At 33.0% G+C, this 18784-nt stretch overlaps 1 protein-coding gene across 3 annotated transcripts in view; it reads right to left on the bottom strand.

Moving 5' to 3' along the window:
* Positions 1 to 18784, bottom strand: part of LOC126830817 (ATP-dependent (S)-NAD(P)H-hydrate dehydratase) — a 215258-nt gene that overhangs the window by 19658 nt on the left and 176816 nt on the right. The window contains exon 1 of one of the 3 annotated variants that reach the window (XM_050561227.2): positions 6391 to 6503. The exons of the other annotated variants lie outside the window; for them this stretch is intronic. The gene's annotated coding sequence lies outside the window, so the exon portion shown is untranslated. Of the gene's footprint in view, positions 1 to 6390; positions 6504 to 18784 lie in introns of those variants that run through there. 3 annotated transcript variants of the gene reach the window in all.

The following is an 18784-nucleotide window of genomic DNA, read 5'->3' as shown; positions in this document are numbered from 1 at the left end:
TTGTAGTAATCTAAGAGTATCACGTAAAACCATTGCACTAAGAGATATCTGGTCCGAAGAACGGAACAACATAGAATACATGAACAGTATTGATGTGTAAATTCATCACAAACGGATATGAGCAGGACTCACTAGCAGTAATATAAGAAGATGTCTTCCCTTTTGTTTAGATTGATCAGCTATTCACGTTCACATAATTAATCACTGTCATTAGATGAATAATCCGATTCCATATTCTACATAAAACCTTTTACACAAATCTATACTAGACACAGATCTTATGACAAAGACTCTTTTAAACTGGGTTCAACATAAGGTTACAAATTACAAAAATCTTTTAACTATGTGAACTTTCCAAACAAATGAGAAGCTTCATCAGGTGTTCTAGAAAGCATAAGCATTAAAAGTCTTATACGTGGACATTTGACTATGGCCAACCATGGAACAAATGTCGTTTTTCTGGTAAAAATGTCTTAGTGAATTGTCCAAACTAAAGTCTGATACCTGGACACTGACTATGGCCAGCCATGAAAGAAGTCATATTAGGGTTTTTTTGGGGTAAAAATATCATAGTCCGGTTCAGAATTACTGACAGAAAGTTTATTCAGATAAGGAAAAATGTCAGCTTCATTTATTAAGTAAGTTATTCGAAAACCACAAAAGACATGTGAAATATTCATGATAAGTAGAAAGTATTGAACTCAGTTCCAATTACAATGTCAACTAGGAAATTAGTTTTGGCACCATAACTGTTATTTTTCAACTTGTTCATTGTCAGTTGTGTTTTGTCAGTCAATATTGATTTTTTTTGGCCGACTGTCATTTACCCAAAGCTCAATTAGATGAAAATTATGATAAGGTTACTAATTAGATAACACTTTAAAATGTCTTTTGTACTTAAACAAAATGTCAACTGACGGGAGACCAATTAAGCTTGATTACTTTATGAGACTAACTTCTTCAAGAAATTATCTACTAAACAATAATGATAGTCACATCAAGTTATCGTCATAATTAAAAAATAACACATTCACTTTTCCACCAGAGATCCACTTGATAAAAATTATCAGAAATCAATCTGACCACAAGCGTTGCATGACAAGTGAAATGTCTTATTCTTGGCGCCAGACGAAATTCATTTAGCTTTCTGCTGTCCACTATTGAAAACAGGATATCATATAAATAAATCATATCCAAGACAAATGGACTTGTAGATATATTAGGAATAATTCAAGTTGATCATCTTTGCTCTGTCTGGCTGGACGTTCATTAATCATAAACTCATACATTGTATTATAGTCAATATTACCCAGTGGTAATGCTTGTGTTATTACCAAAAGTTAAAGCAATTCAAAGAAGCTGAAATTTTACGCTGGAAAATTAGAGAATATAGATCCAGTCTAGGAGAAAATGTGTCTTGTTCACACACAATGTTGATTGCTTTCATCAGACAAGTTACCATCATCAAACTTCACAACTTCATAAAGTGTATTACGTACCATAAACGTCTTCGAACAACAAAAAAACACATAAATTACAAGTGTATGTTTGTCATAAACTTCATTTTCATGAATAGGAAAACCTAATGAAAATGGCATTAATCATCTAATGATGTAAAATGGTTGAAAGAATCTAATTCTACGTCTATGGAAGAAAATGAATTGATTTGATTCTGCGATCTTTGTTTGACATTGGAAGGCTGACAAGTTTTGCAGATATTACCAGTCAGGCGCGATCAACGAGAGCAGTAAATTGCTTACAATTTTCCTTTCTAACAACTTAATCAATCAGAAGTGAAGTGTATGATTCCAATGGACGGTGATCTCGGCACCAACGGTCGGCTCTCTAAGTCACAGACTCTCTGCAAAATAAGCAATAAAATTCAATCTTGATGGATCAACCCCCCAAAAAACTTGGAAGCTAATAACAACCCAAATCAATTCTGATGTCGTAAATGGAGCCAAACAAATTTATTTTATTTCATACATCTGATGGTGTTTTGTCAGTGAATGTCTAATTTTTCCATTGATCAAATTTGAGAAGAGACCTTTTTTATGTTTATCAATTTGATTCCAGATTGCTTTTGGTGCCTTGGTTTGACTATTAGCTTACATATGTAGACAGCTTTGCATAGAAACCGATATAGAGAAATAAAGACACAAAACCTGTATACCATTAGCTCATACTAATGGATCTAAGCAAAAAGAAAATTAACAATATTGCCCCGAAACAATCCAACATTTCATCAAATAACCAACAGAATTATTAACTGTTTAACCACTCCAAAATTACATTCCATTTCAGTAAAATAAGCTTATGATTCATTTACCGTCATGATGAAGCGAAAAAAAAAAATGTGCATCAGCCACAGAAACGATTTGTCAAAAGTCTTTCTAACCATGGATTGTTGACTGGCAATATCTAAGTGGGAATTACTCGAAGATTATGATATTTCCAATGTCAAATTACATGATTTATGAATGATGAATATGACTTTATTTGCGTATTTGTTAGCCATTTTCCTGATATAACTTCTTTTCTTTTATGCACAAGTTTATTTTTATAGCTTGAAATGTGGTGAACTTCACTGACTCATGATAAAATAATGATGCACAATCAAATTGGAAATTGCTTTGACTGGTAACAATTGTTGTGATGGATAGCTTTTCCAATTCTCAGATGACTTCGTTTAATATCCACAAATAGACAAGTTACAGTGACAGGGTTATCTTTATAAATACAGGTTTTAAACACATAAACATGTTTATCATTGTATTCTAAGCTTATAAGGAAAGGGGGGTAGCTTGGCGCCTAAATGTACTTATTCCTTTAATGTAAAATTCCAATATATGAAAAATATTGTTATTGCTTAACATGTTTGTATATCTGTTTCCATTTTTTATTGGCTATACTATATACTGGAAAACACCGGAAAACAACTGGAAAATTTCCGGAAAACACCATGTTATACTGAATACCGGAAAACACCAGAAAAACACTAAATACCAGAAAACACACTAAATACAGGAAACCAACCTAAATAGGTTACCCGGAAAAGTGCTATATTATAAACCGGAAACTAACCCTAACCCGGGCACACAGAGGACCAGGCTCCCGGTTACCTATTTAGGGTGCCAGTCTCCGGGTTACTGATTTAGGGTATTTTCCGGTATTTAGTGTGTTTTCCGGTATTTAGTGTTTTTCCGGTGTTTTCCGGTATTCAGAATAAAATGGTGTTTTCCGGTTGTTTTCCAGTGTTTTCCGGTATATAGCATTGCCGTTTTTTATTTAACATGGTGGATGTTATACACTAATCAGGGTATGTACCAAACAGGCCAATGAAGACAAAATGAAATCTTACTGTTCTGCCCCTATACTGGTATAATGAAGACAGGCATATTTTATACAGGAGAATTTTGTCCAGGCAGCGGCGCTATGGCCTACTTTATAACGAATTCCAACTGCCAAGGGATCTTTTTGACGTGCATGTCAGTATATACACGGGACCTCGGTTTTTCGTCACATCCTAACGACTAGACAGCTGTCCTTATCAGGCCCTCCGTCCTGCACCACTGACAACAGGAAACCACGTTGGAAAAACCTGATGAACTTTCTTGGCCAATGCAAGAATAGAACACGCGACCTCCAGGCGAGCCAGGGTCTTACCCACTTAGCCACCTTGGCTCCCCGAGGACAGGCATACAGTAGGCTATGAGTTGTTTTTTTTATATAGTAATGAAACCAAAGGAGCAAATTTGATGGATCTCTTAAGAAATAACATAAATATTAATCTGATCAACTATAAAGACAGAAGACTGTCGTCTGCCTCAATCTTAAATAATTGCATTTAAGCTAAAATTCTAAAAATTAAAGGGAGACAATTTATAATATTACACCAACTGAGACTGTCTAGAGCAAACAAAATCTAATAAAACAAACGTGATATGCAATTGAGTTTTGACTTCCACAGTCAAGAATCTTGAAGTCATGTAAATCATACAGGGAGAAATCAATATATTTATCCTGTGATTAGCGCAATATCACAAATATTTCCTCAGATAATTCAACTTGTTTGATATAATTACACGACACTTGAGACCAAGTTTATAGTTGAAAGTGAAGAGTAATGCAGGAATCATGTAACACAGTATTCGTCACTGGTCAATATTTCTTATTATAATCCAGTTCAACTGAGTCTTATCTCTTTAGTTCAACCGTATTTATTCATAAAAGAGAGATTTCATGCCTTTAAAGGCGGTTAGAAATATTGGACACGTTTAGTCAACTTATTCAAATGAGTTCTTGCGACAGAAGTATACAAGAACATTACTTTTACATTAAATTCCAATTTTCTTAAGATTGCCAGAATGCATGTACAAATTTGTAGCGCAAGTGTTCTCGTCAAAACTAATGTGAAACTGTCAGATTTAGAGGAAAACATTATACAGTAGTACCTTAATTGCATTAACCTGTTAGTATGGAAACAAAACAGTAGTCCTTATATTTGACTTCTATAACCATTCTAAATACCATAAAGTTAAAAATAGAATATTATTTTCTTCTAACAATTTAGAATGCGATTTCCGATAATCCAATCAAATACAATTATAGTATAGTACTGGAAGCAATGAATAATTCTTTCTTTTTTCCTACCAAAAAAATCATTATTGCTTTTATTCTATAGCGTAAATGTGATAAAAGTACTAACCATGAATTCATAGGATAATCCAATATAATTGAATAGCTAGCAACACTTATTCCGAGGTTTACAGTATTGTAACACTGTGACTATTGCCATTCACAATAACTTTAGTTCTACCATCACTGGAACTAACACAAAAATCAATTGAACTCGGTGATGTAATGAGACCAACACAATACCTGTACTTTTATCCAATCAGAGCCCAGTTAACAACAGCTTCTTACTGTGTCCCTAAAATATTGAAGCCCCATCAACTAATGAGGGGGTCAATAAGATTAACAAATGGTGCCCTGCAGGCGGTTTTAGAACAGGTGATATAATTGGTCAGTCAGATCTTGATTGTCAGTTAATGTCCACTTCTCTGACCTGTAAGTGGACAGGGAGGCTAGCTAACTTCCCTCGCTTCAACACCTCTGGATGCTTGGATTCTGTTTGGAGAGTGTTAGAAGAGATATTTATTAAACAATGTTTTGACAAGCCTTCGGGCTAAAATGTTTTCCAACATCCTTCTAGAAAGTCACATTTCAAAGTCCTATCATTGTTCTTCAGTGATTTATGGAAATTTAAAACTGCTTTTAGAAGTTAATTACCAAATTCAAGGAACAATCTGGATTAACTAAAGCAATGATTTAGAAGCTGGTATATCTCCAACAAGAATATAATATTGGCAAATCTTTTGTAGAATCTATATTTTACAACAATAAAGTTTCTTTTAAATGTGACAAATGATCACCCATAGATTCTAGACAAAGAGAAACAAATCAATGTTCATAAAGCTGGTGGAGAAAACACAATTCATTTTAGTCAGTGTTGTTTACGCGAGACATGAATTGGTAGGATCCAATTTATTTTGTACATAAATTGTCACTAAAAATACATTTAGATGTCGCCAAGTTGTTAACCTAACAGATAGTTGTGTCTCGGCATTATTAAACGATGTGAATGCGATATGCAGTTGCATGTTCTGCTGATGAACTTTCTAATTGTAAAGAGAGATTAATTACCTGCTAGCAGAAATCATACACCTGAATTCATTTCTCCGTGGAATAATCTCGCCAATATCCGGACATCGAGTTACATGGTTTCAATACCCAACTTGTAGTGGTCCGTCTGATACTCAATCTAACTTTAGAAGGCTGCCTAATCCCCCCTCGTAAATAACAATCTCAGCCCGAACATTAGATTAACAGTTGGAAACAGAACACTTGAGATTTGACGCATGTTGAGAGGTTTGCCGTTAATCCCTTTCTAACTCCCCACGTCTTTAAATGTCTATCAAGAAATGATTGAATTGATTCATCCAATCAAAGGAACCAAGTTCCACCATTAGCCTTCTGATAAAGTATTGTTCCTGCTACCAACACTGTCATGCGATGCCTAAATCTGATTCTTAACTTTCAAATCCTGAAAGCAAGTTCCTGAATATCGTTTTCAGCAATAAAAGACTCAAGAAAAGCCGAAAATCTTCAAGGATGAAAAGAAACCATCTCATTTCTAATCCCACAAATTGATTACATTTTTACTCAGACGGTTTTCGCAAAAAAATACTATGGTGTGAATACATAAAAGATGCATTACAATTTGTCAAATAATAGAAAAGACATTTTTATAGTCATAATGAAAATGTGCTTCTCAAAGAAAAAACAGCATTCCATCAATTATAAAATTCATCTATTTTCTTTGGTTACGGTAATTTGTAAGATCTCAAACCGAATTCCATCAATTACAAAATTCCTTTCTTTCAAATCATGCTGCACATCGATTAATATAGTTTTAAAACATTTCCTTTATGTTAAAACAGCCTAACTTACTGTTTCTGATCTTCAAGAGTACATTAAACTTTAAAAACAAATGGGATATTTTAAAACCTTTTAGAAACTATCTTTCAATATTTGTCAAAGTCTTGATGTCACTCATAACCATATTATTTTTAGGTTTCACAAAAGTGTGAGATTATTATTTTATTTGAAAAGGTTAACAAATGTTTAATAATAACTTTGTCATGGCATTAGTTGAAAATTCACACCTAAGTTTAAAGCTTTAGATGTAAAGCATGTCAAACTAGCTTTGTTATTTTTATAGGTGTAGACTTACGTAAATTTTAACTCTTATACGGTGTAACCCATTACAGATACCCTGCAGTTTTTAAAATAACACCACATCTCAGATGGAGGTTAAGAAAAAAAAGGGGTACTTGAGAAACTAGCGACCTGTAACTGACACTAAACAGATGATAAAATAATCATTCAGTAATTTAGAAAAACATTTATGGAGGTTTTGATGGTGCGCAATAGGTATTTAATGTGTATGGGGAGATAGAGATCACCTACTTTAATAATAAAAGGTAATAAAGATGACACTCAAGAGGCTGATTGTTACAGAGAAAAGGTTAATTTGAAAGATGTAAGTTTGAATATATCACAATATTGTTCAATTTGACACCTGAGTAGCCATTGTTTTCCATCTCTCTCAATACTTCTCACTTCTATCTTTTGTCTTAAGGTTGAATACTGCCGACTGCAAGTTAGTCAAGAAGAAAGTGTCTTCTCCACTCAACAGGAGCAAAACAGGCTAAGCAGGAGTTAAATAGTTAGCCCTCCGAGAATTGTCGAAAAATTAGGAAGATATCATTTCATTATTTCGCTGCTCACAGAACTCTTTTGGGGTGGAAAAAGCAGTTAAATAGGAGAATATACAGCATGATAGGTAGTCATTTCCAAACCATAACTGCAATTGGCTTTATAAGTGAGGGGTATCATACACAAGGCAGGCTATGCTTATTCTTTCTAGAATACCTGGTACCACTTCTCTTCTTTGGGGGTACTTTTGTATACATTTGTGAGATAAAAATTCACAACTGCATAACAACACCATACTCCACCATCAGTACAGAGATTAATGGAGCAAGGTATTCTCTGTACAGTCAATGAAACAAGAACTTGTCAACTGTCATGTTTCACCATTAAAATAAACAAAAATAAACATCATCTTGCCGATAAATAAACTGACACTAATTCTAAATATAAATTTACGACTTCTAAAATAACAACAGTGACAATATTATTTTAGACTAATGATAATTAGCCGATGGGATTATCACATGGGTTGTTAATTTTAATAATTGATGTCTTATGAAATACATACGTCCAGTTATATAGAAAACATGTTATACTGATTCTATTATTAGCAGATAAACAGAGCATCATTAACCTCGGTTTTAACAAAAGGTGTTAGTCTTATCTTATCATGGCCAGAGAATGAAACCAATTTCCAAGTGATGATCTACTTTTACTTTTGGTTGATGTATGTTTTGATAAATGTATTCTTTATGGTCTATTGTTCTCAACTCTCATTACACCTTCAAGTGGATCCAGGTGTGAACAGGTGAGAAATTGATCCAATCTCCCATTGATTTTGTTTTGATAGTAAGTTAGCCCCCTACCTACATCAAAGTTTTTACTTGTTAATTAATCAAGCACAAAGTGATAAGTGACCATTGTTACCAGGTGACTATAACACATTGACCAAATTGTGACTCCATTTAAGTTTACTATTTGATAATATGGTCAATTAGTTCAAACATTAATCTTATATTATTTTATATTCCTACATTCTTTCAATGTCTGCGATCAGCTGGGTTGTAAATGGAATTATGGTCTTTGTAAATAGATAGAAGCCAGTTTATAAATAAAGTATTTTACGATGTAAAAAGTGTTAATCTTCCAAAGTCCTATACCAATTTAAGATTTTTGGTAAAATTAGTCAGATTTCTTTTAAAATGCCAAATGCATATAAGATGAAATTGTATACCGTACCAACTTTTTAAAAACAATTTCATTATACAATGTTTGTTTTTAAGACATGTTAACTTTTACTTTATCAAATAAATATTGATTCATAGATCAGGTGGGGTGTCGGTGGTTGTGTTGTTAGCAGAGACAGAGACATAGAGTCTAACGTCCACTCGTCGCAAACTAGATCATTTTGGGACTAACATATGGTTCAATTATATTTTAAAATGTCCTTGGTTCAATTTCCTTTCAGGATTTATCACGTCTAGTTCTCACTTTAATTGTAGCTTGCTCACAATAAATAACAGATATTTTGAAACAAGAAATAATGTTAATGGTCATGTGCTTTCAAGCTGGACTCTAGATCAGTGATTGCCCGAGAGGACCCACAAATGTCTCTCATTCTTTCTTGTTTATAAAACAAGCAAGTAATTAAGAATCCATTCAATTTCCATCACTATCGTTCTTTTTATATTTGAACATAACAAAAATTATGAAACGCATGTTCAAACAAATAAATGAGCAATTTACAAAACTATTAACAAAGTCTTTTTTTCTATCAGAGCAGAACAAATGAATAAATAACATTTCAACTCTTTTGCCACCAAGAAAAATTCCTTTTAACACCCCGATTCCCTTGCTACATGACGTGGAAAAAAACATTCCTGCATGGTGCGAAAAATTATTTCCATCTTGTCATAAAGTGTTGGCCTAACATTACTCGATGATGTTAAACATGCAATGTATTCTTGCATTGATTACGCGATAGTTTATTATACACTGCTATAATAACATATCGCGGTCTCAGAACCAAGGCGTTTTGGCATGCCACAAGTACAATTCCCAGCACTTCCCACCTAACTAAATAACAGTGGTATTTATTCTCACTGAGTTAGTTAGAGTGTTAGATTAGAGGAACCGCTCAGTAGAATATTTTACTAGGCATGGGGTAAACATTCGACATTCTGTGTTTGGAAATTACCCTGGATCTTTAGACATGGCACAGAAAGTCATGTCTTAGGGTTCGCTCATGTTTTTGGTCTCACAATACACTCCTGACAAACCCAAGACATACCGGTACATAACAAGTTGAAGGTGAAAAACACAGTGTATCCTTACTCAACCCAAACAAATTACTTGGGACTAACATAGCAATTCTTATATTTGATTAATTCTTTTGTGGGAAAGGGTAATGAGAAGAAACTGGAGAATTACAGTCCTGAATTAGTTGCGGCCCAACTTCCTTTTATCTTTATAGCTACTGAAAACTCTTGTCAATTTTCTACCGGAAACGAAACATTTCATACAGCTACCTAATTTTATTTCTTGGTAATTTCTTTCTTTGTGAGTGGCGTTATAAGGGTATGTGTGAAAAGGGTGGTAACATGAGCTTCAGAAATACAAGCCTCAATAATAAAACACAGATTACGGCAATTAAAACTAATTGCTTCATGCTTTAATCTCTTTTAAATGGGGGGAGAAATATTGATGTTTTCTTTGGTAATGTCTGTGAAGATGCAAATCAAGAGAACAGAACCCCCATGGGACCTTTTTTTCACATTACGGTTTTGTTAAGAGCACTGACACTGGACGATTTCTTTGACTTTCTGTCTAGCAAAGCTCTTTGTTTTATCGACAGGACCACCATTTGATAACCCTCTGAGTTTTACAAGCAATTAACAGAAAGATCTCCGTCACAGAAATCAAAATAAGAGGCAAGTTTATCAGTAGTCTAAATGTAACTGTATCTAAGAAAAAAGTTAAGACTTTGACTTAACATGGTAAATAAATATGTTAACATTTAATTAACCACTTACTTCTGTAACCAATAAAGATAACAAAAAAATAGGTCGAGATAAGGTAATTAGAGGCCGAGAAGATCAGAAGTATGTCAGGATTCATTTTATGCCCTACAAGAAATGTGATCAATTGGGAGATATTGTAATCTTACAAAATATTTTCAGTTGGTTTCATTCCATATAAAATATAGAAAGAAGACTAAAATAGTTTTAGACTCAACGTAAAAAGGGTCACCTACCCAACCTTGTGGGTTTCTCTGGGTCCTCCCAAAGCAATTATGGAAATAAAATTATACCATATGTTAGTCCCGAAACGATCTAGTTTATGTTGAGTGGATATTAAACCCCATTTGAATCTATTAGCCCGTTCAGACGCTTAAGTTGAACTGGTTTAAAAACCCCGGGGATCGTTAAACCAGTTTAACTTAAGCGTCTGAACGCAAATAAACCAGTATAAAAACCCCAGCTGGCGACCTGTCTTCGAGAAGGCTTTTTATTCTAAACTGGTTCATCTTAGCTGTAAGTTACATTCCTGTGAAAATATCGGGGTCAGACAGTGCCAATGTTATCGAAAGCGTGCGAGAACCGAATAAAGAATATGAAGCTACCCATGCGTAGTTAACTCCAACCTCCGACCGAAGAGGTCAGAATAGTTAAACTGGTTTGGCTAATAGTACGTATGAATGCAACATGATGCTGTCTTAAAAACCCCAGCGATTATAAACTGGTTTAAAAATAAGCGTCTGAATGGGCTATATCTCAACTTTAAAGCTGCACTTTTAGTCATTATATGCCCAGAATGGAAATCAGAACAATTGAGATATAATCTCTCAAAAATCTTTTCAGCAAGTTTTATATAGTATAAAATACAAAAAAAAACCCCACTCAAATAGTTTTTGGCCCTTTCCATTTAAGATGCATTTTTAGTAGTTCCAATGTCATTCAACATCAAATCCTCTGTTTTCCCTGTTATTTCAACCAGAAAATTTAACTGGAACATATTCAAAAGGGATACGGTTTGTATTCAAAACCACAAAGAACACAGCAAGTCTACAAAAGCATTCAATGACAATACATAATTCTAAGTGAAATCTCCAAAATAAAACATTGAATAAATGTCCCATTAAATTAATCCACCATATTCCTTGATGTTTTAACAGTCGGATCAACACGACAATGAAGTTATCGAAGATGTTTATTTCTGCTCCAATCATTTAATCTCACATCACATAAGATTCGGGTTATTTTTTATCTTTCAATGACAACAAATCAACGACAAACTCTCGGCTTTCTTTGATCTTGTTAGAACTCTCAAGAGAACATTTACAGCGTAAGAACTGTAATCTGTCCAGATTTAACATTTCTGTTTTATTCATTTTACTGCTGGTTTCTATCCCATCTTAATGATTTCTGCACTTCTGATTCTTCAATCATTTTTTTAAACATCTGAACTCTATAACTTTAGTAATTTGATTTTTTTTAATTTAATAAACCCAAAAATATTTTCTCAAAATTTCTTTTGTCTGAGAAATGCAACCTCAAGGGACATTGTTTATAATTATTTTGTTTATCTAACATTTATTGTCAGCATTTAACTCGAGCAAATTCAGAAATTAACAAGCCAAATTCTGTGCTGATAATACTTTATCAAGGGAACACCCGTTATTTTGGTATCTTCCCTTGATAATAGTCCACATACTATCACACTATTTTGTAACTTTGTATTTTTGGACTGGTGCCCTTTAAGGATAATTGGTAAAATATAATTCAGTCTTGAGAAAAGTAATGTTCCCGGGACATTAAGAATACATTCTTTTTAAAAATTGAATTATCTTTGAGTTCAAAACATATTCTTTGCATCCAGTCTGATGAAATTCAGTGAGAGAATACTACTCCTAATTATGAAATGTTTACATATAAAATCTCATCTGTTTGAATTAACCTACGTGTTAGCTTTTATTTTCAAATAAATTTATAACATTTGACCTGATGAAATTCAGGCAATAATTGACCTAATTATGCACTGTTTAACCCATCTTCAAAGACTTTTATTTAATTATTGTTCTATTTCTGGTGGGGTTTGGGGAATCAAGTGTATCAAGTTCTGTTATTAGAGGTGGTCTAGCTGACCAAAAGTGTGTCTGCTCTTAATCCCATCAGACTTCTACTGACTGATCTGGTTATCTTCAAAGCTAATCCTCGACTTGAAGTGATGGGTGGGTAATAAGATATCTGATGGACATACTTATCAACTTTTACTTATATTTAATCCCCAACACATGTTGTTTACTACCAGTATGCATAGTGATTAGGATTTTTAAATCTCGTTATAATTAAGTATGTCCAGTGATTATTTCACCTCCAGGTGCGATCTTGATTTCATTATAGCCATCTAGAAGCAAAATATTAATATGAAAATGGTACAAAATATCTATCTAGAGCAGAGTTGTAGTGGTTCAACCTCAATTTTTCTGTTTATTGTTAGCTCTTTTTCAGGTTGCACACCACCACCTTACTCACAACTGTTATCATGATAAAATGAAGCAATTTTACAATATCAAAGTATTTAATCATTCATATACATAATTTATCAAATTTTGGTTAATCTCAATTCTTCAAATTGATAAATCCAGTAATAATTACCCAAAAATATCTCTTCATGTTTAATTATTCAAATTCATGATTCATAGCATTGTTCTTGATGACTGCAAGATTAACCTACCAAGATTCTTGATAACAAAGCATGCAGATCCTAAATGCTCACAAAAATATCTTTCAATAACCTAGAAGTAGAAGTTTGGTGTATCATTCTAAGAAATCTGTTTGGTCCCATCTTTATGACAGTTGAGCACAAATGGCTTCATAAAAGAATTGGGGTAGTCAATTAATATTTATATCACATTATTCTACATTTCACTTTCATTCTAAAAACACTAAATATACCATTTAAAGATATACCATTTAGAGACCCCAAAATTTCTTCAAAGGGGAACAAGATAATCTAAAAGATATGAAGAAGTATCTACTCCCTTCAATACATTTTAAAATTATTATTTGCATTAATGATCAAATGTAAATATGTACACAACTGACTTTAAATATGGAAATGATAAGGTGTGTTGATTTTTATTTATTTTTGTTTATCTGGTGGGGCTTGGTATCAGTTGTATGTTTGATTGTAAGTGGTCCTCGAACAAATCCCCAATTATTAACACCCTTTATTGTCTAACATGGTGCAACATTGGCTGATAAACCTGATAAATATCTGTCTAAATCCCCAGAGACTAATTCTTAAAATGGTGACAAAAGATAACCGAAGACAATAACTGTTCTCCTTGTTCCTATCCTAGATGATCAAATTAAGGTCAGATTTTGGTTAACTAGCCTAATTTTCACCTTTATAGACCATCCACATCAAAGAGATGCTTGGTACAGGTATCTTACTCTTTAATGAACCCCCTTATCACTTATGAAGATAAGATTTACCAAATAAATATCCACCTATTACATTGCTCGCAAGACTACCCACAACAATACTTTCTTAATTAACTGCCCTTGTTGCCATCTATTACAGAATTGAACTTATTCAAGCAAACAAATATGGCAGCCAAAGAAAAGGCTGCAGACACATAGACCAGTAGAGAAGAAAATAACCCAAATAGATTTTATCCTGAACAAAAATCATCCTATAACATGTTGTGTAATTGAGCAGAAATGTTCTTTGAATGAACAACACAAAGACATGTCAAATAAAATATCCGTTTCATTAGGTTTCACAAATGTTCAAATTTTTAGAACACACCAGAAATAGTGACTAGTTTGTTTGGTATTATCTTTTACATCTTTTAACTATTAAAACATTTTCTTTTTTTACATTGCTTGACTCTGATAGACTGCTTTTTTTTCTTAATTGGTATATATAATAGTACATGTATAAATTTAGATAACAAAATGTTAGAATATATTTTAATTACCAATATGGAGATCTTATCACATTTTAAATTACCGTTTAGAAAGTATTTGAATTAAAGCAAAGAAAATAGTTTCTATAGTATGGACACATTGTACAGGTCCATGTTCTATGTTTGAACCTACTGGTATACAGTACATCCATGCTGCACATGTCTTTTGTCAGGTGCTATATTTGATTCTATAGTACAGCCACGCTGTACATGTCCTATGTCAGGCACTATATTTGATTCTATAGTACAGCCATGTCGCACATGTTTTATGTCAGGTGCTATATATGATTCTATAGTACATCCACATACACATCCTATGTTGGGCGCTATATTTAATTCTACAGTAGAGTCACTTTGCACACGTGCAATGTTGAATGCTATATTTGATTCTACAGTACAGAGACATTCTACATGTCTATTTAATGTGGTGCTATATTTGTTTCTATAGTAGTATACTCACATTTTACATGCCCTATACTTGATTCTATAGTATAGAGACATTCTACAAGCCCTGTGTTTAGTGCATGATTGGCATACTCTGAAAATCAGGAACCAATCTTCTGCAGAGGATCAAAAACATCAGTGTCTGTAAACATCCTTATTTACTTCATATATTAATGTTACAAATATGATTATGATTGTTGACGACTGACTTAGAAATGCAGAATCTGGTTATACTTTTAAATACGTCTGCAGGTTTTTTTTTAAAATCTATTTGTTTGAATAAAATATGAAAAAGATTATTTATTGAACAAAAGAAAACGACTGGCTCTCTTAATGAGATCTTAAGACGAGAGAGATTACACTATCTTTATTTATTTTTTGTCTTTTAAAGTACAGCTGCATCATTAGTTTCAATCATAGCATTTTCTTTTGTATCAGTTCTTAATAGCTTTTGTCTCTTTTATGTCGTCATAAAGAACAAGTTCAACAGCCCAAAAATTATATGGCTAACAAAATAAAACATGATGAAAAATTCATGCTTTATGTGCTGCCGACAGATAAAAGCTGCCATCTCATTTTCTGATCAATTACGCAGAATAGTATTGAGAGTTCAGTAAAGGAACTCAGAATGGCGCATTCAAATATTTATGTGCAAGTTTGTAGTAAATTACACTGGATGATGGAAGTTTTTCAAGAAACAACATCTCTAAGGTTTAAATTTTGTTTCCGCAAATGTTTAAGTTTTATTACAATTGTTACAATTGCAACATTACAATTGATAACGACCTATTGTATTATAGATACATTAGTATTGACCTATTGTATCGTATTTGAAGATTAGGATTTATAATAACCTATTGTATCATACATTAAATTGTATGCATTCATGAATAAGTTAATATTGATATTAACATTAATGATTATTAGTTAATGGTGTCTGCTATTAAAATAATTATTATACGGATGATTAACCACAGGAAAACTCAAACATACAAAGTATCGCTATTCACAAAATATAAAAACTAATAGCATCCATCATTTTCATATCAATGAATTTTTTATCTTTGCATTGAATTATGATAATCGGTAATATTTTTTTAATGATTTTTTAAGAAATATCTTTTTTCTTTGCATTGAATTATGATATTAAATTGGTAATTTTTTCAAAAATGATATTATGACCTTTTTTAAAAGAAATATCTATACACCTTTCCATAATGGGATTGTCAAATTGGTAATCTTTTCTACCATTTTTTCTAATTGGTTGATGAATAAATAATAAGCATCAACTGGAACAGGGTAAGTTGGGTGAAACACATCTAATATAAGTAGAAAACAGTTTCAAGCTCATACATACAAATTTCATACTTAAGTTACAACTTGGTCCCGATCAATATACTATGAAACACCACAAATCTCTGACCATTTGAACGAGCTAAGATTTTATGGTCTATACTATGTCAAGTATCTGTTAACAGGTACTTGAAGGTGGATGTATAGACGTAAGGATGGCTAGCACCTGGGATTTAATGAGACTAACATTGAGTAATATTGCTCTCTTTGTGTACCCACCCTACTCCTAGTCTTCCTAATATACTGGTCAAATGATTCTCTACTAATACTTAATGCTGTAACTCAGACCACTTAAAGGACTCCTAAATTTGCTCCATTGTCCGAGGAGCTATAAAAAGTTTTAGTTGGTCCATGAGACAACAGTAATTATAGGACAATAAATAGGGGAATAAACTTTTGAGTACATGTGTGTCTGGTTTCTAAAAATGTTTCTCAAAATTAGGTTCTTAACATCCTTTTCAAGCTCAATTCAAACATATACATTGAAATCCATCTATTTAGACTAGTTGTATGACTTAAATGGCCTTAATAATGGAACTGTCTTTTTATTGACAGGGAATCCCAGGATGCAGATTTTAAAAATTATAAGACACTGTTATATCCAATACAGTCTACTCAAATAGGAGTTGGAGAAAACTGATCAATGACTCTTAAGAAAATTCAGTTAGTTTTAAGACAAAAGGTCCTGACCAGTACATGTATATATTTGCTCGAATTGGAAAACATGGTCTATAGCTATAGCCCATTGGCTTATCACATAATCATTACAAACTTCTTTAATTATTTGCTTATTGATTACAAAATTATTTCTAAAATGGGAATAAAAATATCACAAGCAAGTTTCAACATTCTAGGGTGAGCTACATAACCCACAGTCATACTCATAAGGTTTCATGTCAAATGTCAAGCATTTAATATGGATGTATATATTGGAACTGGTACATGTCTAATGTGATTTAATTAGAGATTATAGAAATAAGAATTTTTATACTCAGAACATCAACAGGATTATAACTCAAAGACTTCTATACTAAGAATGATGTATTTAGACAACAGTACTGTGTCCTTTAAGAGGTCTATTGTCTAGTTCCTTGATAAAAGTCATGAGCTATGTTTACAAACATTTACCCACATTTTTTGATCTGAAATGTTTAAGTATAGATCAAAATTTGTGTTCACACTGCCCCAATAAGTTTGCTAGATTGTGAAACAGTTGTCTACTACAGAGTTATCTAATGTTTCAAGTTGTTTCACTAGAACTGTCTTGACGATCTCAACATTGTAACAAAGATCAAGCAAAAATTGAATTTCATAGCATCAAACTGTTGAAATTATAGTCCTCTTCGCGTGCATATTCAGAAAGTATTCCTACAATTTACGTAAAGTATTATAATCCAAGTCTTTCTATTCACATTGTGAAAATGGATTATTTGCCTCACCATTTCTTAACGTGAACACAACCTTATTCTGTCTCTGTGTTTATATATGTAGTGATGTGTCTAATAATATATTTGAAAGATGAAAGAGAAGAACAGCACGTAATGAAGCTATACAGAGAAGTCTTCAAACATCACATTATGATATTGTATTAATGGTATATTATACTATCTTTATTCTAGCGTATTGATTGCTGTATAGTGTGGTGTGAATCGACTAGACCTTCTATTGCTTCTTCAGTCCAGGGACTCTTTTAACTACAATATTACATAGCTAGCACTATATCCTATACTCTTTATCCTATCTCAATTTAGTTTCATCTTTGAATCAGCTGAAAACAAATCCATGTGACATTTCTTTGATTTCGTTCTATTTTAAGTTGTGCTATGAACTTAATTTAGATGGAATTTACAAATTTGTCGCTAAATTCAAATTTTAATTTTTAGTATTAGAAATGAAATGAAATGAAATAGGGTTTAACGTGCTACTGTTCTGCTCCGACTGAGCTAATGCAGATGGGCATATACCATACAGTGTGCTATGAGGGAAATTTTGCCCGGACAGTGGAGCTATGGCCTACTATTATATTGAATTCCAACTGCCAGGTGATCTGTTACGTGCACATCAATGTGTCCATGTCAGGCCCTCCGTCCTGCACCACCGACATGGGGAAACCACGCCGGAAAATCATGATGAACTTTCTCGGCCAACATCTTACTCACTTAATCACCATGGTTCCAATTAAGTTTTAGAAATAGAGTTCTGTGTGTATTGAAAGTAAAATGTTAGCAAAAGTAATTTATTTTGTTGGATCTGGAACTAATCCCAACCCACTACTCATCATGGTCTTGGGGGAGACACTCTTTAAAAAAAAAGTCTACGGCTTAGCCAATTCATGTACAATCGGCATGCAACCTGGCAGTTTTGTTCCTTGGACAGTTACTCATCGATTGACAGACTTCAATTTTTGATATGACATCACAATTTCAAAATGGCAGTGATGACATCATACCCAGTTCCTGATCCAGAGTACTGTGATACTTGTTATGTAGAAATATGGTTCTGTGTATATTCAAAGTAAAATATTTTCTTTCAATGGACGATGATGAGGTCACCATAAGCATTGTAGAATGCAATTTGGATTTGTCTGCATCACACTTTACATCGCCAAGAACTCACAATTAAGTCGAAAATATGGATAATGGTGCATAATTGATTCAATCAAGAATTGGATGGTACTATGGGTTTCAAAAATTGATCTTTGTGAGATCGCCTGACAGTTTAGATGTGCACTAA

Source organism: Patella vulgata, chromosome 8 (assembly GCF_932274485.2).
Source record: "Patella vulgata chromosome 8, xgPatVulg1.2, whole genome shotgun sequence".
NCBI lineage: Eukaryota > Metazoa > Mollusca > Gastropoda > Patellidae > Patella > Patella vulgata.
This window is presented reverse-complemented; position numbering and strand designations above follow the sequence as displayed.